The following is a 12,500-nucleotide window of genomic DNA, read 5'->3' on the forward strand; positions in this document are numbered from 1 at the left end:
TTGCCCTGGATGAAATGAGAAAAAAGGTGAAAAAATGGCAAAGTGTCAAGGGAGAAATTCAGAAACCCATGCCTAGGGTCCTGGAGCCCAGGGGCGGCTGTAAAGTCTGTGGAGAGCCGCTGTGTCCCTGGATGAAATGAGAAAAAAGGTGAAAAAATGGCAAAGTGTCAAGGGAGCTAGGCAGAAACCCATGCCTAGGGTCCTGGAGCCCAGGGGCCGCTCTAAAGTCTGTGAGAGCCGCTGTTGCCCTGGATGAAATGAGAAAAAAGGTGAAAAAATGGCAAAGTGTCAAGGGAGCTAGGCAGAAACCCATGCCTAGGGTCCTGGAGCCCAGGGGCCGCGGGAAAGTCTGTGGAGAGCCGCTGTGTCCCTGGATGAAATGAGAAAAAAGGTGAAAAAGTAACAAAGTGTCAAGGGAGAAATTCAGAAACTCAGGCCGAGCTGCCTGGAGCCCAGGGGCGGATGCAAAGTCTGTGGAGAGCCGCTGTGTCCCTGGATGAAATGAGAAAAAAGGTGAAAAAATGGCAAAGTGTCAAGGGAGCTAGGCAGAAACCCATGCCTACGGTCCTGGAGCCCAGGGGCCGCGGGAAAGTCTGTGGAGAGCCGCTGTGTCCCTGGATGAAATGAGAAAAAGGGTGAAAAAATGGCAAAGTGTCAAGGGAAAAATTCAGAAACCCGTGCCTAGGGTCCTGGAGCCCAGGGGCGGCTGTAAAGTCTGTGGAGAGCCGCTGTGTCCCTGGATGAAATGAGAAAAAGGGTGGAAAAATGGCAAAGTGTCAAGGGAGCTAGGCAGAAACCCATGCCTAGGGTCCTGGAGCCCAGGGGCGGTTCTAAAGCCTGTGAGAGCCGCTGTTGCCCTGGATGAAATGAGAAAAAAGGTGAAAAAATGGCAAAGTGTCAAGGGAGCTAGGCAGAAACCCATGCCTAGGGTCCTGGAGCCCAGGGGCGGTTCTAAAGTCTGTGAGAGCCGCTGTTGCCCTGGATGAAATGAGAAAAAAGGTGAAAAAATGGCAAAGTGTCAAGGGAGCTAGGCAGAAACCCATGCCTAGGGTCCTGGAGCCCAGGGGCCGCGGGAAAGTCTGTGGAGAGCCGCTGTGTCCCTGGATGAAATGAGGAAAAAGGTGAAAAAATGGCAAAGTGTCAAGGGAGAAATTCAGAAACCCATGCCTTGCGTCCTGGAGCCCAGGGGCGGTTCTAAAGTCTGTGAGAGCCGCTGTGTCCCTGGATGAAATGAGAAAAAGGGTGAAAAAATGGCAAAGTGTCAAGGGAGAAATTCAGAAACTCAGGCCGAGCTGCCTGGAGCCCAGGGGCGGTTCTAAAGTCTGTGAGAGCCGCTGTGTCCCTGGATGAAATGAGAAAAAGGGTGAAAAAATGGCAAAGTGTCAAGGGAGCTAGGCAGAAACCCATGCCTAGGGTCCTGGAGCCCAGGGGCCGCGGGAAAGTCTGTGGAGAGCCGCTGTTGCCCTGGATGAAATGAGAAAAAAGGTGAAAAAATGGCAAAGTGTCAAGGGAGCTAGGCAGAAACCCATGCCTAGGGTCCTGGAGCCCAGGGGCCGCGGGAAAGTCTGTGGAGTGCCGCTGTGTCCCTGGATGAAATGAGAAAAAGGGTGAAAAAATGGCAAAGTGTCAAGGGAGAAATTCAGAAACTCAGGCCGAGCTGCCTGGAGCCCAGGGGCGGCTGCAAAGTCTGTGGAGTGCCGCTGTGTCCCTGGATGAAATGAGAAAAAGGGTGGAAAAATGGCAAAGTGTCAAGGGAGAAATTCAGAAACCCAGGCCGAGCTGCCTGGAGCCCAGGGGCGGCTGCAAAGTCTGTGGAGAGCCGCTGTGTCCCTGGATGAAATGAGAAAAAAGGTGAAAAAATGGCAAAGTGTCAAGGGAGAAATTCAGAAACCCAGGCCGAGCTGCCTGGAGCCCAGGGGCGGCTGTAAAGTCTGTGGAGTGCCGCTGTGTCCCTGGATGAAATGAGAAAAAAGGTGAAAAAATGGCAAAGTGTCAAGGGAGCTAGGCAGAAACCCATGCCTAGGGTCCTGGAGCCCAGGGGCGGTTCTAAAGTCTGTGAGAGCCGCTGTGTCCCTGGATGAATTGAGAAAAAGGGTGAAAAAATGGCAAAGTGTCAAGGGAGAAATTCAGAAACTCAGGCCGAGCTGCCTGGAGCCCAGGGGCGGCTGTAAAGTCTGTGGAGAGCCGCTGTGTCCCTGGATGAAATGAGAAAAAGGGTGAAAAAATGGCAAAGTGTCAAGGGAAAAATTCAGAAACCCATGCCTAGGGTCCTGGAGCCCAGGGGCGGTTCTAAAGTGTGTGGAGAGCCGCTGTGTCCCTGGATGAATTGAGAAAAAGGGTGAAAAAATGGCAAAGTGTCAAGGGAGAAATTCAGAAACTCAGGCCGAGCTGCCTGGAGCCCAGGGGCGGTTCTAAAGTGTGTGGAGAGCCGCTGTGTCCCTGGATGAATTGAGAAAAAGGGTGAAAAAATGGCAAAGTGTCAAGGGAGCTAGGCAGAAACCCATGCCTAGGGTCCTGGAGCCCAGGGGCGGCTGCAAAGTCTGTGGAAAGCCGCTGTTGCCCTGGATGAAATGAGAAAAAGGGTGAAAAAATGGCAAAGTGTCAAGGGAGCTAGGCAGAAACCCATGCCTAGGGTCCTGGAGCCCAGGGGCGGCTGCAAAGTCTGTGGAGAGCCGCTGTGTCCCTGGATGAAATGAGAAAAAAGGTGGAAAAATGGCAAAGTGTCAAGGGAGCTAGGCAGAAACCCATGCCTAGGGTCCTGGAGCCCAGGGGCGGCTGCAAAGTCTGTGGAGAGCCGCTGTGTCCCTGGATGAAATGAGAAAAAGGGTGAAAAAATGGCAAAGTGTCAAGGGAGCTAGGCAGAAACCCATGCCTAGGGTCCTGGAGCCCAGGGGCCGCGGGAAAGTCTGTGGAGAGCCGCTGTTGCCCTGGATGAAATGAGAAAAAAGGTGAAAAAATGGCAAAGTGTCAAGGGAGAAATTCAGAAACCCATGCCTAGGGTCCTGGAGCCAAGGGGCCGCGGGAAAGTCTGTGGAGAGCCGCTGTGTCCCTGGATGAAATGAGAAAAAAGGTGAAAAAATGGCAAAGTGTCAAGGGAGAAATTCAGAAACCCATGCCTAGGGTCCTGGAGCCCAGGGGCGGCTGTAAAGTCTGTGGAGAGCCGCTGTGTCCCTGGATGAAATGAGAAAAAGGGTGAAAAAATGGCAAAGTGTCAAGGGAGAAATTCAGAAACTCAGGCCGAGCTGCCTGGAGCCCAGGGGCGGTTCTAAAGTCTGTGAGAGCCGCTGTGTCCCTGGATGAAATGAGAAAAAGGGTGGAAAAATGGCAAAGTGTCAAGGGAGCTAGGCAGAAACCCATGCCGAGCTGCCTGGAGCCCAGGGGCGGCTGTAAAGTCTGTGGAGTGCCGCTGTGTCCCTGGATGAAATGAGAAAATGGGTGAAAAAATGGCAAAGTGTCAAGGGAGAAATTCAGAAACCCAGGCCGAGCTGCCTGGAGCCCAGGGGCGGCTGCAAAGTCTGTGGAGAGCCGCTGTGTCCCTGGATGAAATGAGAAAAAAGGTGAAAAAATGGCAAAGTGTCAAGGGAGAAATTCAGAAACTCAGGCCGAGCTGCCTGGAGCCCAGGGGCGGTTCTAAAGTGTGTGGAGAGCCGCTGTGTCCCTGGATGAATTGAGAAAAAGGGTGAAAAAATGGCAAAGTGTCAAGGGAGCTAGGCAGAAACCCATGCCTAGGGTCCTGGAGCCCAGGGGCGGCTGCAAAGTCTGTGGAGAGCCGCTGTGTCCCTGGATGAAATGAGAAAAAGGGTGGAAAAATGGCAAAGTGTCAAGGGAGCTAGGCAGAAACCCATGCCGAGCTGCCTGGAGCCCAGGGGCGGCTGTAAAGTCTGTGGAGTGCCGCTGTGTCCCTGGATGAAATGAGAAAAAGGGTGAAAAAATGGCAAAGTGTCAAGGGAGAAATTCAGAAACTCAGGCCGAGCTGCCTGGAGCCCAGGGGCGGTTCTAAAGTGTGTGGAGAGCCGCTGTGTCCCTGGATGAATTGAGAAAAAGGGTGAAAAAATGGCAAAGTGTCAAGGGAGCTAGGCAGAAACCCATGCCTAGGGTCCTGGAGCCCAGGGGCGGCTGCAAAGTCTGTGGAGAGCCGCTGTGTCCCTGGATGAAATGAGAAAAAGGGTGGAAAAATGGCAAAGTGTCAAGGGAGAAATTCAGAAACCCAGGCCGAGCTGCCTGGAGCCCAGGGGCGGCTGCAAAGTCTGTGGAGAGCCGCTGTGTCCCTGGATGAAATGAGAAAAAAGGTGGAAAAATGGCAAAGTGTCAAGGGAGCTAGGCAGAAACCCATGCCTAGGGTCCTGGAGCCCAGGGGCCGCGGGAAAGTCTGTGGAGAGCCGCTGTGTCCCTGGATGAAATGAGAAAAAAGGTGAAAAAGTAACAAAGTGTCAAGGGAGAAATTCAGAAACCCAGGCCGAGCTGCCTGGAGCCCAGGGGCGGCTGCAAAGTCTGTGGAGAGCCGCTGTGTCCCTGGATGAAATGAGAAAAAGGGTGAAAAAATGGCAAAGTGTCAAGGGAAAAATTCAGAAACCCATGCCTAGGGTCCTGGAGCCCAGGGGCGGCTGCAAAGTCTGTGGAGAGCCGCTGTGTCCCTGGATGAAATGAGAAAAAAGGTGAAAAAATGGCAAAGTGTCAAGGGAGAAATTCAGAAACCCAGGCCGAGCTGCCTGGAGCCCAGGGGCGGCTGTAAAGTCTGTGGAGTGCCGCTGTGTCCCTGGATGAAATGAGAAAAAAGGTGAAAAAATGGCAAAGTGTCAAGGGAGCTAGGCAGAAACCCATGCCTAGGGTCCTGGAGCCCAGGGGCGGTTCTAAAGTCTGTGAGAGCCGCTGTGTCCCTGGATGAATTGAGAAAAAGGGTGAAAAAATGGCAAAGTGTCAAGGGAGCTAGGCAGAAACCCATGCCGAGCTGCCTGGAGCCCAGGGGCGGCTGTAAAGTCTGTGGAGTGCCGCTGTGTCCCTGGATGAAATGAGAAAATGGGTGAAAAAATGGCAAAGTGTCAAGGGAGAAATTCAGAAACCCAGGCCGAGCTGCCTGGAGCCCAGGGGCGGCTGCAAAGTCTGTGGAGAGCCGCTGTGTCCCTGGATGAAATGAGAAAAAAGGTGAAAAAATGGCAAAGTGTCAAGGGAGAAATTCAGAAACTCAGGCCGAGCTGCCTGGAGCCTCAAAGCGGATAGAAATAGCGTGGAGAGCCGCTGTTAAGCCAGACGCCCTCTGGCGGACACAGGCAGGAGTTGCAGTAAATGCATTGAAGTCAATGGGCGAGAGTAAGCCATGCCTTGCGTCCTGGAGCCCAGGGGCGGTTCTAAAGTCTGTGAGAGCCGCTGTGTCCCTGGATGAAATGAGAAAAAGGGTGAAAAAATGGCAAAGTGTCAAGGGAGCTAGGCAGAAACCCATGCCTAGGGTCCTGGAGCCCAGGGGCCGCGGGAAAGTCTGTGGAGAGCCGCTGTTGCCCTGGATGAAATGAGAAAAAAGGTGAAAAAATGGCAAAGTGTCAAGGGAGAAATTCAGAAACTCAGGCCGAGCTGCCTGGAGCCCAGGGGCGGTTCTAAAGTGTGTGGAGAGCCGCTGTGTCCCTGGATGAATTGAGAAAAAGGGTGAAAAAATGGCAAAGTGTCAAGGGAGCTAGGCAGAAACCCATGCCTAGGGTCCTGGAGCCCAGGGGCGGCTGCAAAGTCTGTGGAGAGCCGCTGTGTCCCTGGATGAAATGAGAAAAAAGGTGGAAAAATGGCAAAGTGTCAAGGGAGAAATTCAGAAACTCAGGCCGAGCTGCCTGGAGCCTCAAAGCGGATAGAAATAGCGTGGAGAGCCGCTGTTAAGCCAGACGCCCTCTGGCGGACACAGGCAGGAGTTGCAGTAAATGCATTGAAGTCAATGGGCGAGAGTAAGCCATGCCTTGCGTCCTGGAGCCCAGGGGCGGTTCTAAAGTCTGTGAGAGCCGCTGTGTCCCTGGATGAATTGAGAAAAAGGGTGAAAAAATGGCAAAGTGTCAAGGGAGAAATTCAGAAACTCAGGCCGAGCTGCCTGGAGCCCAGGGGCGGCTGTAAAGTCTGTGGAGAGCCGCTGTGTCCCTGGATGAAATGAGAAAAAGGGTGAAAAAATGGCAAAGTGTCAACGGAAAAATTCAGAAACCCATGCCTAGGGTCCTGGAGCCCAGGGGCGGCTGTAAAGTCTGTGGAGAGCCGCTGTGTCCCTGGATGAATTGAGAAAAAGGGTGAAAAAATGGCAAAGTGTCAAGGGAGCTAGGCAGAAACCCATGCCTAGGGTCCTGGAGCCCAGGGGCGGCTGCAAAGTCTGTGGAGAGCCGCTGTGTCCCTGGATGAAATGAGAAAAAGGGTGGAAAAATGGCAAAGTGTCAAGGGAGCTAGGCAGAAACCCATGCCGAGCTGCCTGGAGCCCAGGGGCGGCTGTAAAGTCTGTGGAGTGCCGCTGTGTCCCTGGATGAAATGAGAAAAAGGGTGAAAAAATGGCAAAGTGTCAAGGGAGAAATTCAGAAACTCAGGCCGAGCTGCCTGGAGCCCAGGGGCGGTTCTAAAGTGTGTGGAGAGCCGCTGTGTCCCTGGATGAATTGAGAAAAAGGGTGAAAAAATGGCAAAGTGTCAAGGGAGAAATTCAGAAACTCAGGCCGAGCTGCCTGGAGCCCAGGGGCGGTTCTAAAGTGTGTGGAGAGCCGCTGTGTCCCTGGATGAATTGAGAAAAAGGGTGAAAAAATGGCAAAGTGTCAAGGGAGCTAGGCAGAAACCCATGCCTAGGGTCCTGGAGCCCAGGGGCGGCTGCAAAGTCTGTGGAAAGCCGCTGTTGCCCTGGATGAAATGAGAAAAAGGGTGAAAAAATGGCAAAGTGTCAAGGGAGCTAGGCAGAAACCCATGCCTAGGGTCCTGGAGCCCAGGGGCCGCGGGAAAGTCTGTGGAGAGCCGCTGTGTCCCTGGATGAAATGAGAAAAAAGGTGAAAAAATGGCAAAGTGTCAAGGGAGCTAGGCAGAAACCCATGCCTAGGGTCCTGGAGCCCAGGGGCCGCGGGAAAGTCTGTGGAGAGCCGCTGTGCCCCTGGATGAAATGAGAAAAAGGGTGAAAAAATGGCAAAGTGTCAAGGGAGCTAGGCAGAAACCCATGCCTAGGGTCCTGGAGCCCAGGGGCGGCTGCAAAGTCTGTGGAGAGCCGCTGTGTCCCTGGATGAAATGAGAAAAAGGGTGGAAAAATGGCAAAGTGTCAAGGGAGCTAGGCAGAAACCCATGCCGAGCTGCCTGGAGCCCAGGGGCGGCTGTAAAGTCTGTGGAGTGCCGCTGTGTCCCTGGATGAAATGAGAAAATGGGTGAAAAAATGGCAAAGTGTCAAGGGAGAAATTCAGAAACCCAGGCCGAGCTGCCTGGAGCCCAGGGGCGGCTGCAAAGTCTGTGGAGAGCCGCTGTGTCCCTGGATGAAATGAGAAAAAAGGTGAAAAAATGGCAAAGTGTCAAGGGAGAAATTCAGAAACTCAGGCCGAGCTGCCTGGAGCCTCAAAGCGGATAGAAATAGCGTGGAGAGCCGCTGTTAAGCCAGACGCCCTCTGGCGGACACAGGCAGGAGTTGCAGTAAATGCATTGAAGTCAATGGGCGAGAGTAAGCCATGCCTTGCGTCCTGGAGCCCAGGGGCGGTTCTAAAGTCTGTGAGAGCCGCTGTGTCCCTGGATGAAATGAGAAAAAGGGTGAAAAAATGGCAAAGTGTCAAGGGAGCTAGGCAGAAACCCATGCCTAGGGTCCTGGAGCCCAGGGGCCGCGGGAAAGTCTGTGGAGAGCCGCTGTTGCCCTGGATGAAATGAGAAAAAAGGTGAAAAAATGGCAAAGTGTCAAGGGAGAAATTCAGAAACCCATGCCTAGGGTCCTGGAGCCAAGGGGCCGCGGGAAAGTCTGTGGAGAGCCGCTGTGTCCCTGGATGAAATGAGAAAAAAGGTGAAAAAATGGCAAAGTGTCAAGGGAGAAATTCAGAAACCCATGCCTAGGGTCCTGGAGCCCAGGGGCGGCTGTAAAGTCTGTGGAGAGCCGCTGTGTCCCTGGATGAAATGAGAAAAAGGGTGAAAAAATGGCAAAGTGTCAAGGGAGCTAGGCAGAAACCCATGCCTAGGGTCCTGGAGCCCAGGGGCGGCTGTAAAGTCTGTGGAGTGCCGCTGTGTCCCTGGATGAAATGAGAAAAAGGGTGAAAAAATGGCAAAGTGTCAAGGGAGAAATTCAGAAACCCATGCCTAGGGTCCTGGAGCCCAGGGGCCGCGGGAAAGTCTGTGGAGAGCCGCTGTGTCCCTGGATGAAATGAGAAAAAGGGTGAAAAAATGGCAAAGTGTCAAGGGAGAAATTCAGAAACCCATGCCTAGGGTCCTGGAGCCCAGGGGCGGTTCTAAAGCCTGTGAGAGCCGCTGTGTCCCTGGATGAAATGAGAAAAAAGGTGAAAAAATGGCAAAGTGTCAAGGGAGAAATTCAGAAACTCAGGCCGAGCTGGCTGGAGCCCAGGGGCGGCTGCAAAGTCTGTGGAGAGCCGCTGTGTCCCTGGATGAAATGAGAAAAAAGGTGAAAAAATGGCAAAGTGTCAAGGGAGAAATTCAGAAACTCAGGCCGAGCTGGCTGGAGCCCAGGGGCGGCTGCAAAGTCTGTGGAGAGCCGCTGTGTCCCTGGATGAAATGAGAAAAAAGGTGAAAAAATGGCAAAGTGTCAAGGGAGAAATTCAGAAACTCAGGCCGAGCTGCCTGGAGCCCAGGGGCGGCTGCAAAGTCTGTGGAGAGCCGCTGTGTCCCTGGATGAAATGAGAAAAAAGGTGGAAAAATGGCAAAGTGTCAAGGGAGCTAGGCAGAAACCCATGCCTAGGGTCCTGGAGCCCAGGGGCGGCTGCAAAGTCTGTGGAGAGCCGCTGTGTCCCTGGATGAAATGAGAAAAAGGGTGAAAAAATGGCAAAGTGTCAAGGGAGCTAGGCAGAAACCCATGCCTAGGGTCCTGGAGCCCAGGGGCCGCGGGAAAGTCTGTGGAGAGCCGCTGTTGCCCTGGATGAAATGAGAAAAAAGGTGAAAAAATGGCAAAGTGTCAAGGGAGAAATTCAGAAACCCATGCCTAGGGTCCTGGAGCCAAGGGGCCGCGGGAAAGTCTGTGGAGAGCCGCTGTGTCCCTGGATGAAATGAGAAAAAAGGTGAAAAAATGGCAAAGTGTCAAGGGAGCTAGGCAGAAACCCATGCCTAGGGTCCTGGAGCCCAGGGGCCGCGGGAAAGTCTGTGGAGAGCCGCTGTGTCCCTGGATGAATTGAGAAAAAGGGTGAAAAAATGGCAAAGTGTCAAGGGAGAAATTCAGAAACTCAGGCCGAGCTGCCTGGAGCCCAGGGGCGGTTCTAAAGTGTGTGGAGAGCCGCTGTGTCCCTGGATGAATTGAGAAAAAGGGTGAAAAAATGGCAAAGTGTCAAGGGAGCTAGGCAGAAACCCATGCCTAGGGTCCTGGAGCCCAGGGGCGGCTGTAAAGTCTGTGGAGTGCCGCTGTGTCCCTGGATGAAATGAGAAAAAGGGTGAAAAAATGGCAAAGTGTCAAGGGAGAAATTCAGAAACCCATGCCTAGGGTCCTGGAGCCCAGGGGCCGCGGGAAAGTCTGTGGAGAGCCGCTGTGTCCCTGGATGAAATGAGAAAAAAGGTGAAAAAATGGCAAAGTGTCAAGGGAGCTAGGCAGAAACCCATGCCTAGGGTCCTGGAGCCCAGGGGCCGCGGGAAAGTCTGTGGAGAGCCGCTGTGTCCCTGGATGAAATGAGAAAAAAGGTGAAAAAGTAACAAAGTGTCAAGGGAGAAATTCAGAAACCCAGGCCGAGCTGCCTGGAGCCTCAAAGCGAATAGAAATAGCGTGGAGAGCCGCTGTTAAGCCAGACGCCCTCTGGCGGACACAGGCAGGAGTTGCAGTAAATGCATTGAAGTCAATGGGCGAGAGTACCCAATGCGCCAAAAAAGTGCTGAAAATATGACAAAGTGTCAAATGAATGGGAGTCAATGGGCGAGAGTACCCAATGCACCAAAAAAGTGCTGAAAATATGACAAAGTGTCAAATGAATGGGAGTCAATGGGCGAGAGTACCCAATGCGCCAAAAAAGTGCTGAAAATATGACAAAGTGTCAAATGAATGGGAGTCAATGGGCGAGAGTACCCAATGCACAAAAAAAGTGCTGAAAAAGTCCACACGAGCCTAGTCAGAAATGCAGGCCGAGGCGGCTGGAGCCCCAAAGCGGCTATAAAAAGCGTGGAGAGCCGCTGTCGCCCCGGAGAAACGGAGAAAAAGTGCTGAAAAAAGGCCCACGTCCTAACGGACCGAGGCGGAAGTGCAGGCGAGGCGGCAGGAGTCTGAAAACCGCTATAAAAAGCGTGGAGAGCCGCTGTCGCCCCGGAGAAACGTAGAAAAAGTGCTGAAAAAAGGCCTAAATCCTAACGGACCTAGGCGGAAGTGCAGGCGAGGCGGCAGGAGTCTGAAAACGGCTATAAAATGCGTGGAGAGCCGCTGTCGCCCCGGAGAAACGGAGAAAAAGTGCTGAAAAAAGGCCTAAATCCTAACGGACCGAGGCGGAAGTGCAGGCGAGGCGGCAGGAGTCTGAAAACGGCTATAAAATGCGTGGAGAGCCGCTGTCGCCCCGGAGGAACGGAGAAAAAGTGCTGAAAAAAGGCCTAAATCCTAACGGACCGAGGCGGAAGTGCAGGCGAGGCGGCAGGAGTCTGAAAACGGCTATAAAATGCGTGGAGAGCCGCTGTCGCCCCGGAGGAACGGAGAAAAAGTGCTGAAAAAAGGCCTAAATCCTAACGGACCGAGGCGGAAGTGCAGGCGAGGCGGCAGGAGTCTGAAAACGGCTATAAAATGCGTGGAGAGCCGCTGTCGCCCCGGAGGAACGGAGAAAAAGTGCTGAAAAAAGGCCTAAATCCTAACGGACCGAGGCGGAAGTGCAGGCGAGGCGGCAGGAGTCTGAAAGCGGCTATAAAACGCGTGGAGAGCCGCTCGGATGATTTTTCAAAGTGTCAAATGAATGGGAGTGAATGGGGCAGAGTACCCAATGTGTAAAAAAAGTGCTGAAAAAACGACAAAGTCCACACGAGCCTAGTCAGAAATGCAGTCCGAGGCGGCTGGAGCCCCAAAGCGGCTATAAAACCCGTGGAGAGCCGCTCGGATGATTTTTCAAAGTGTCAAATGAATGGGAGTGAATGGGGCAGAGTACCCAATGTGTAAAAAAAGTGCTGAAAAAACGACAAAGTCCACACGAGCCTAGTCAGAAATGCAGTCCGAGGCGGCTGGAGCCCCAAAGCGGCTATAAAATGCGTGGAGAGCCGCTCGGATGATTTTTCAAAGTGTCAAATGAATGGGAGTGAATGGGGCGGAGTACCCAATGCGCGAAAAAAGTGCTGAAAAAACGACAAAGTCCACACGAGCCTAGTCAGAAATGAAGGCCGAGGCGGCTGGAGCCCCAAAGCGGCTATAAAATGCGTGGAGAGCCGCTCGGATGATTTTTCAAAGTGTGAAATGAATGGGAGTGAATGGGGCGGAGTACCCAATGCGCGAAAAAAGTGCTGAAAAAACGACAAAGTCCACACGAGCCTAGTCAGAAATGAAGGCCGAGGCGGCTGGAGCCCCAAAGCGGCTATAAAATGCGTGGAGAGCCGCTCGGATGATTTTTCTAAGTGTGAAATGAATGGGAGTGAATGGGGCGGAGTACCCAATGCGCGAAAAAAGTGCTGAAAAAACGACAAAGTGTCAAATGAATGGGAGTGAATGGGCGGAGTACCCAATGCGCGAAAAAAGTGCTGAAAAAATGACAAAGTGTCAAATGAATGGGAGTCAATGAGTGTTTTGGTCGACCAGGAAAAAACGCGTTTACGGGAGAGGGTAAATCAGCCGAGAGGGGGGGGGGGGGGTATACTTTACCCTCTCCCGTAAATGCCATTTTTCCTGGTTGACCAAAACACCTCCAGCACGATTTCGGAAACCCAGTTTTTAGAAACACTGACCTCCAGGGGAAGTACCGAGAAAAGCACACTTTTGAATCCGCTTTTGACGCACTGAAACACGGACGTGAGCTGGGGCTGTGCCGCTCTTGGAAAACCCCTGGAGGTTATTTTCTAAAACGGGTTTCCGCGTCCCCCGGGCGCCCGTGTTGGGCCGCGCAAGGCGGTCCGGGCTGCCCACCCCATCTGAGTGCCCCGTTGGGCCGCGTGCATGGCAGGCATCCAAGGAAGGCTGATGAGCAGCGGTGATGATGATGATGAGACACCAGCTGCAAATTTGACAAAGTGTCACCTCTCAAGCATTTCCAAGCGTGACACAAACAAAAGGGAACGGGAACTTTGATATGAGTGACTTGTGCTTCTTTTTCTCCAAGTGTCACTCCACAGCTGGCACCCAGGCTGTGTGACGCAGGTGTCCGACGAGGAGCGCCCGCGATGGGCCGCGTCAGGCGGCCCGGGCCGCGCTATCACCTCCGGATGACAAC

Source organism: Dunckerocampus dactyliophorus, unplaced genomic scaffold, assembly GCF_027744805.1.
Source record: "Dunckerocampus dactyliophorus isolate RoL2022-P2 unplaced genomic scaffold, RoL_Ddac_1.1 HiC_scaffold_44, whole genome shotgun sequence".
Classification (NCBI taxonomy): domain Eukaryota; kingdom Metazoa; phylum Chordata; class Actinopteri; order Syngnathiformes; family Syngnathidae; genus Dunckerocampus; species Dunckerocampus dactyliophorus.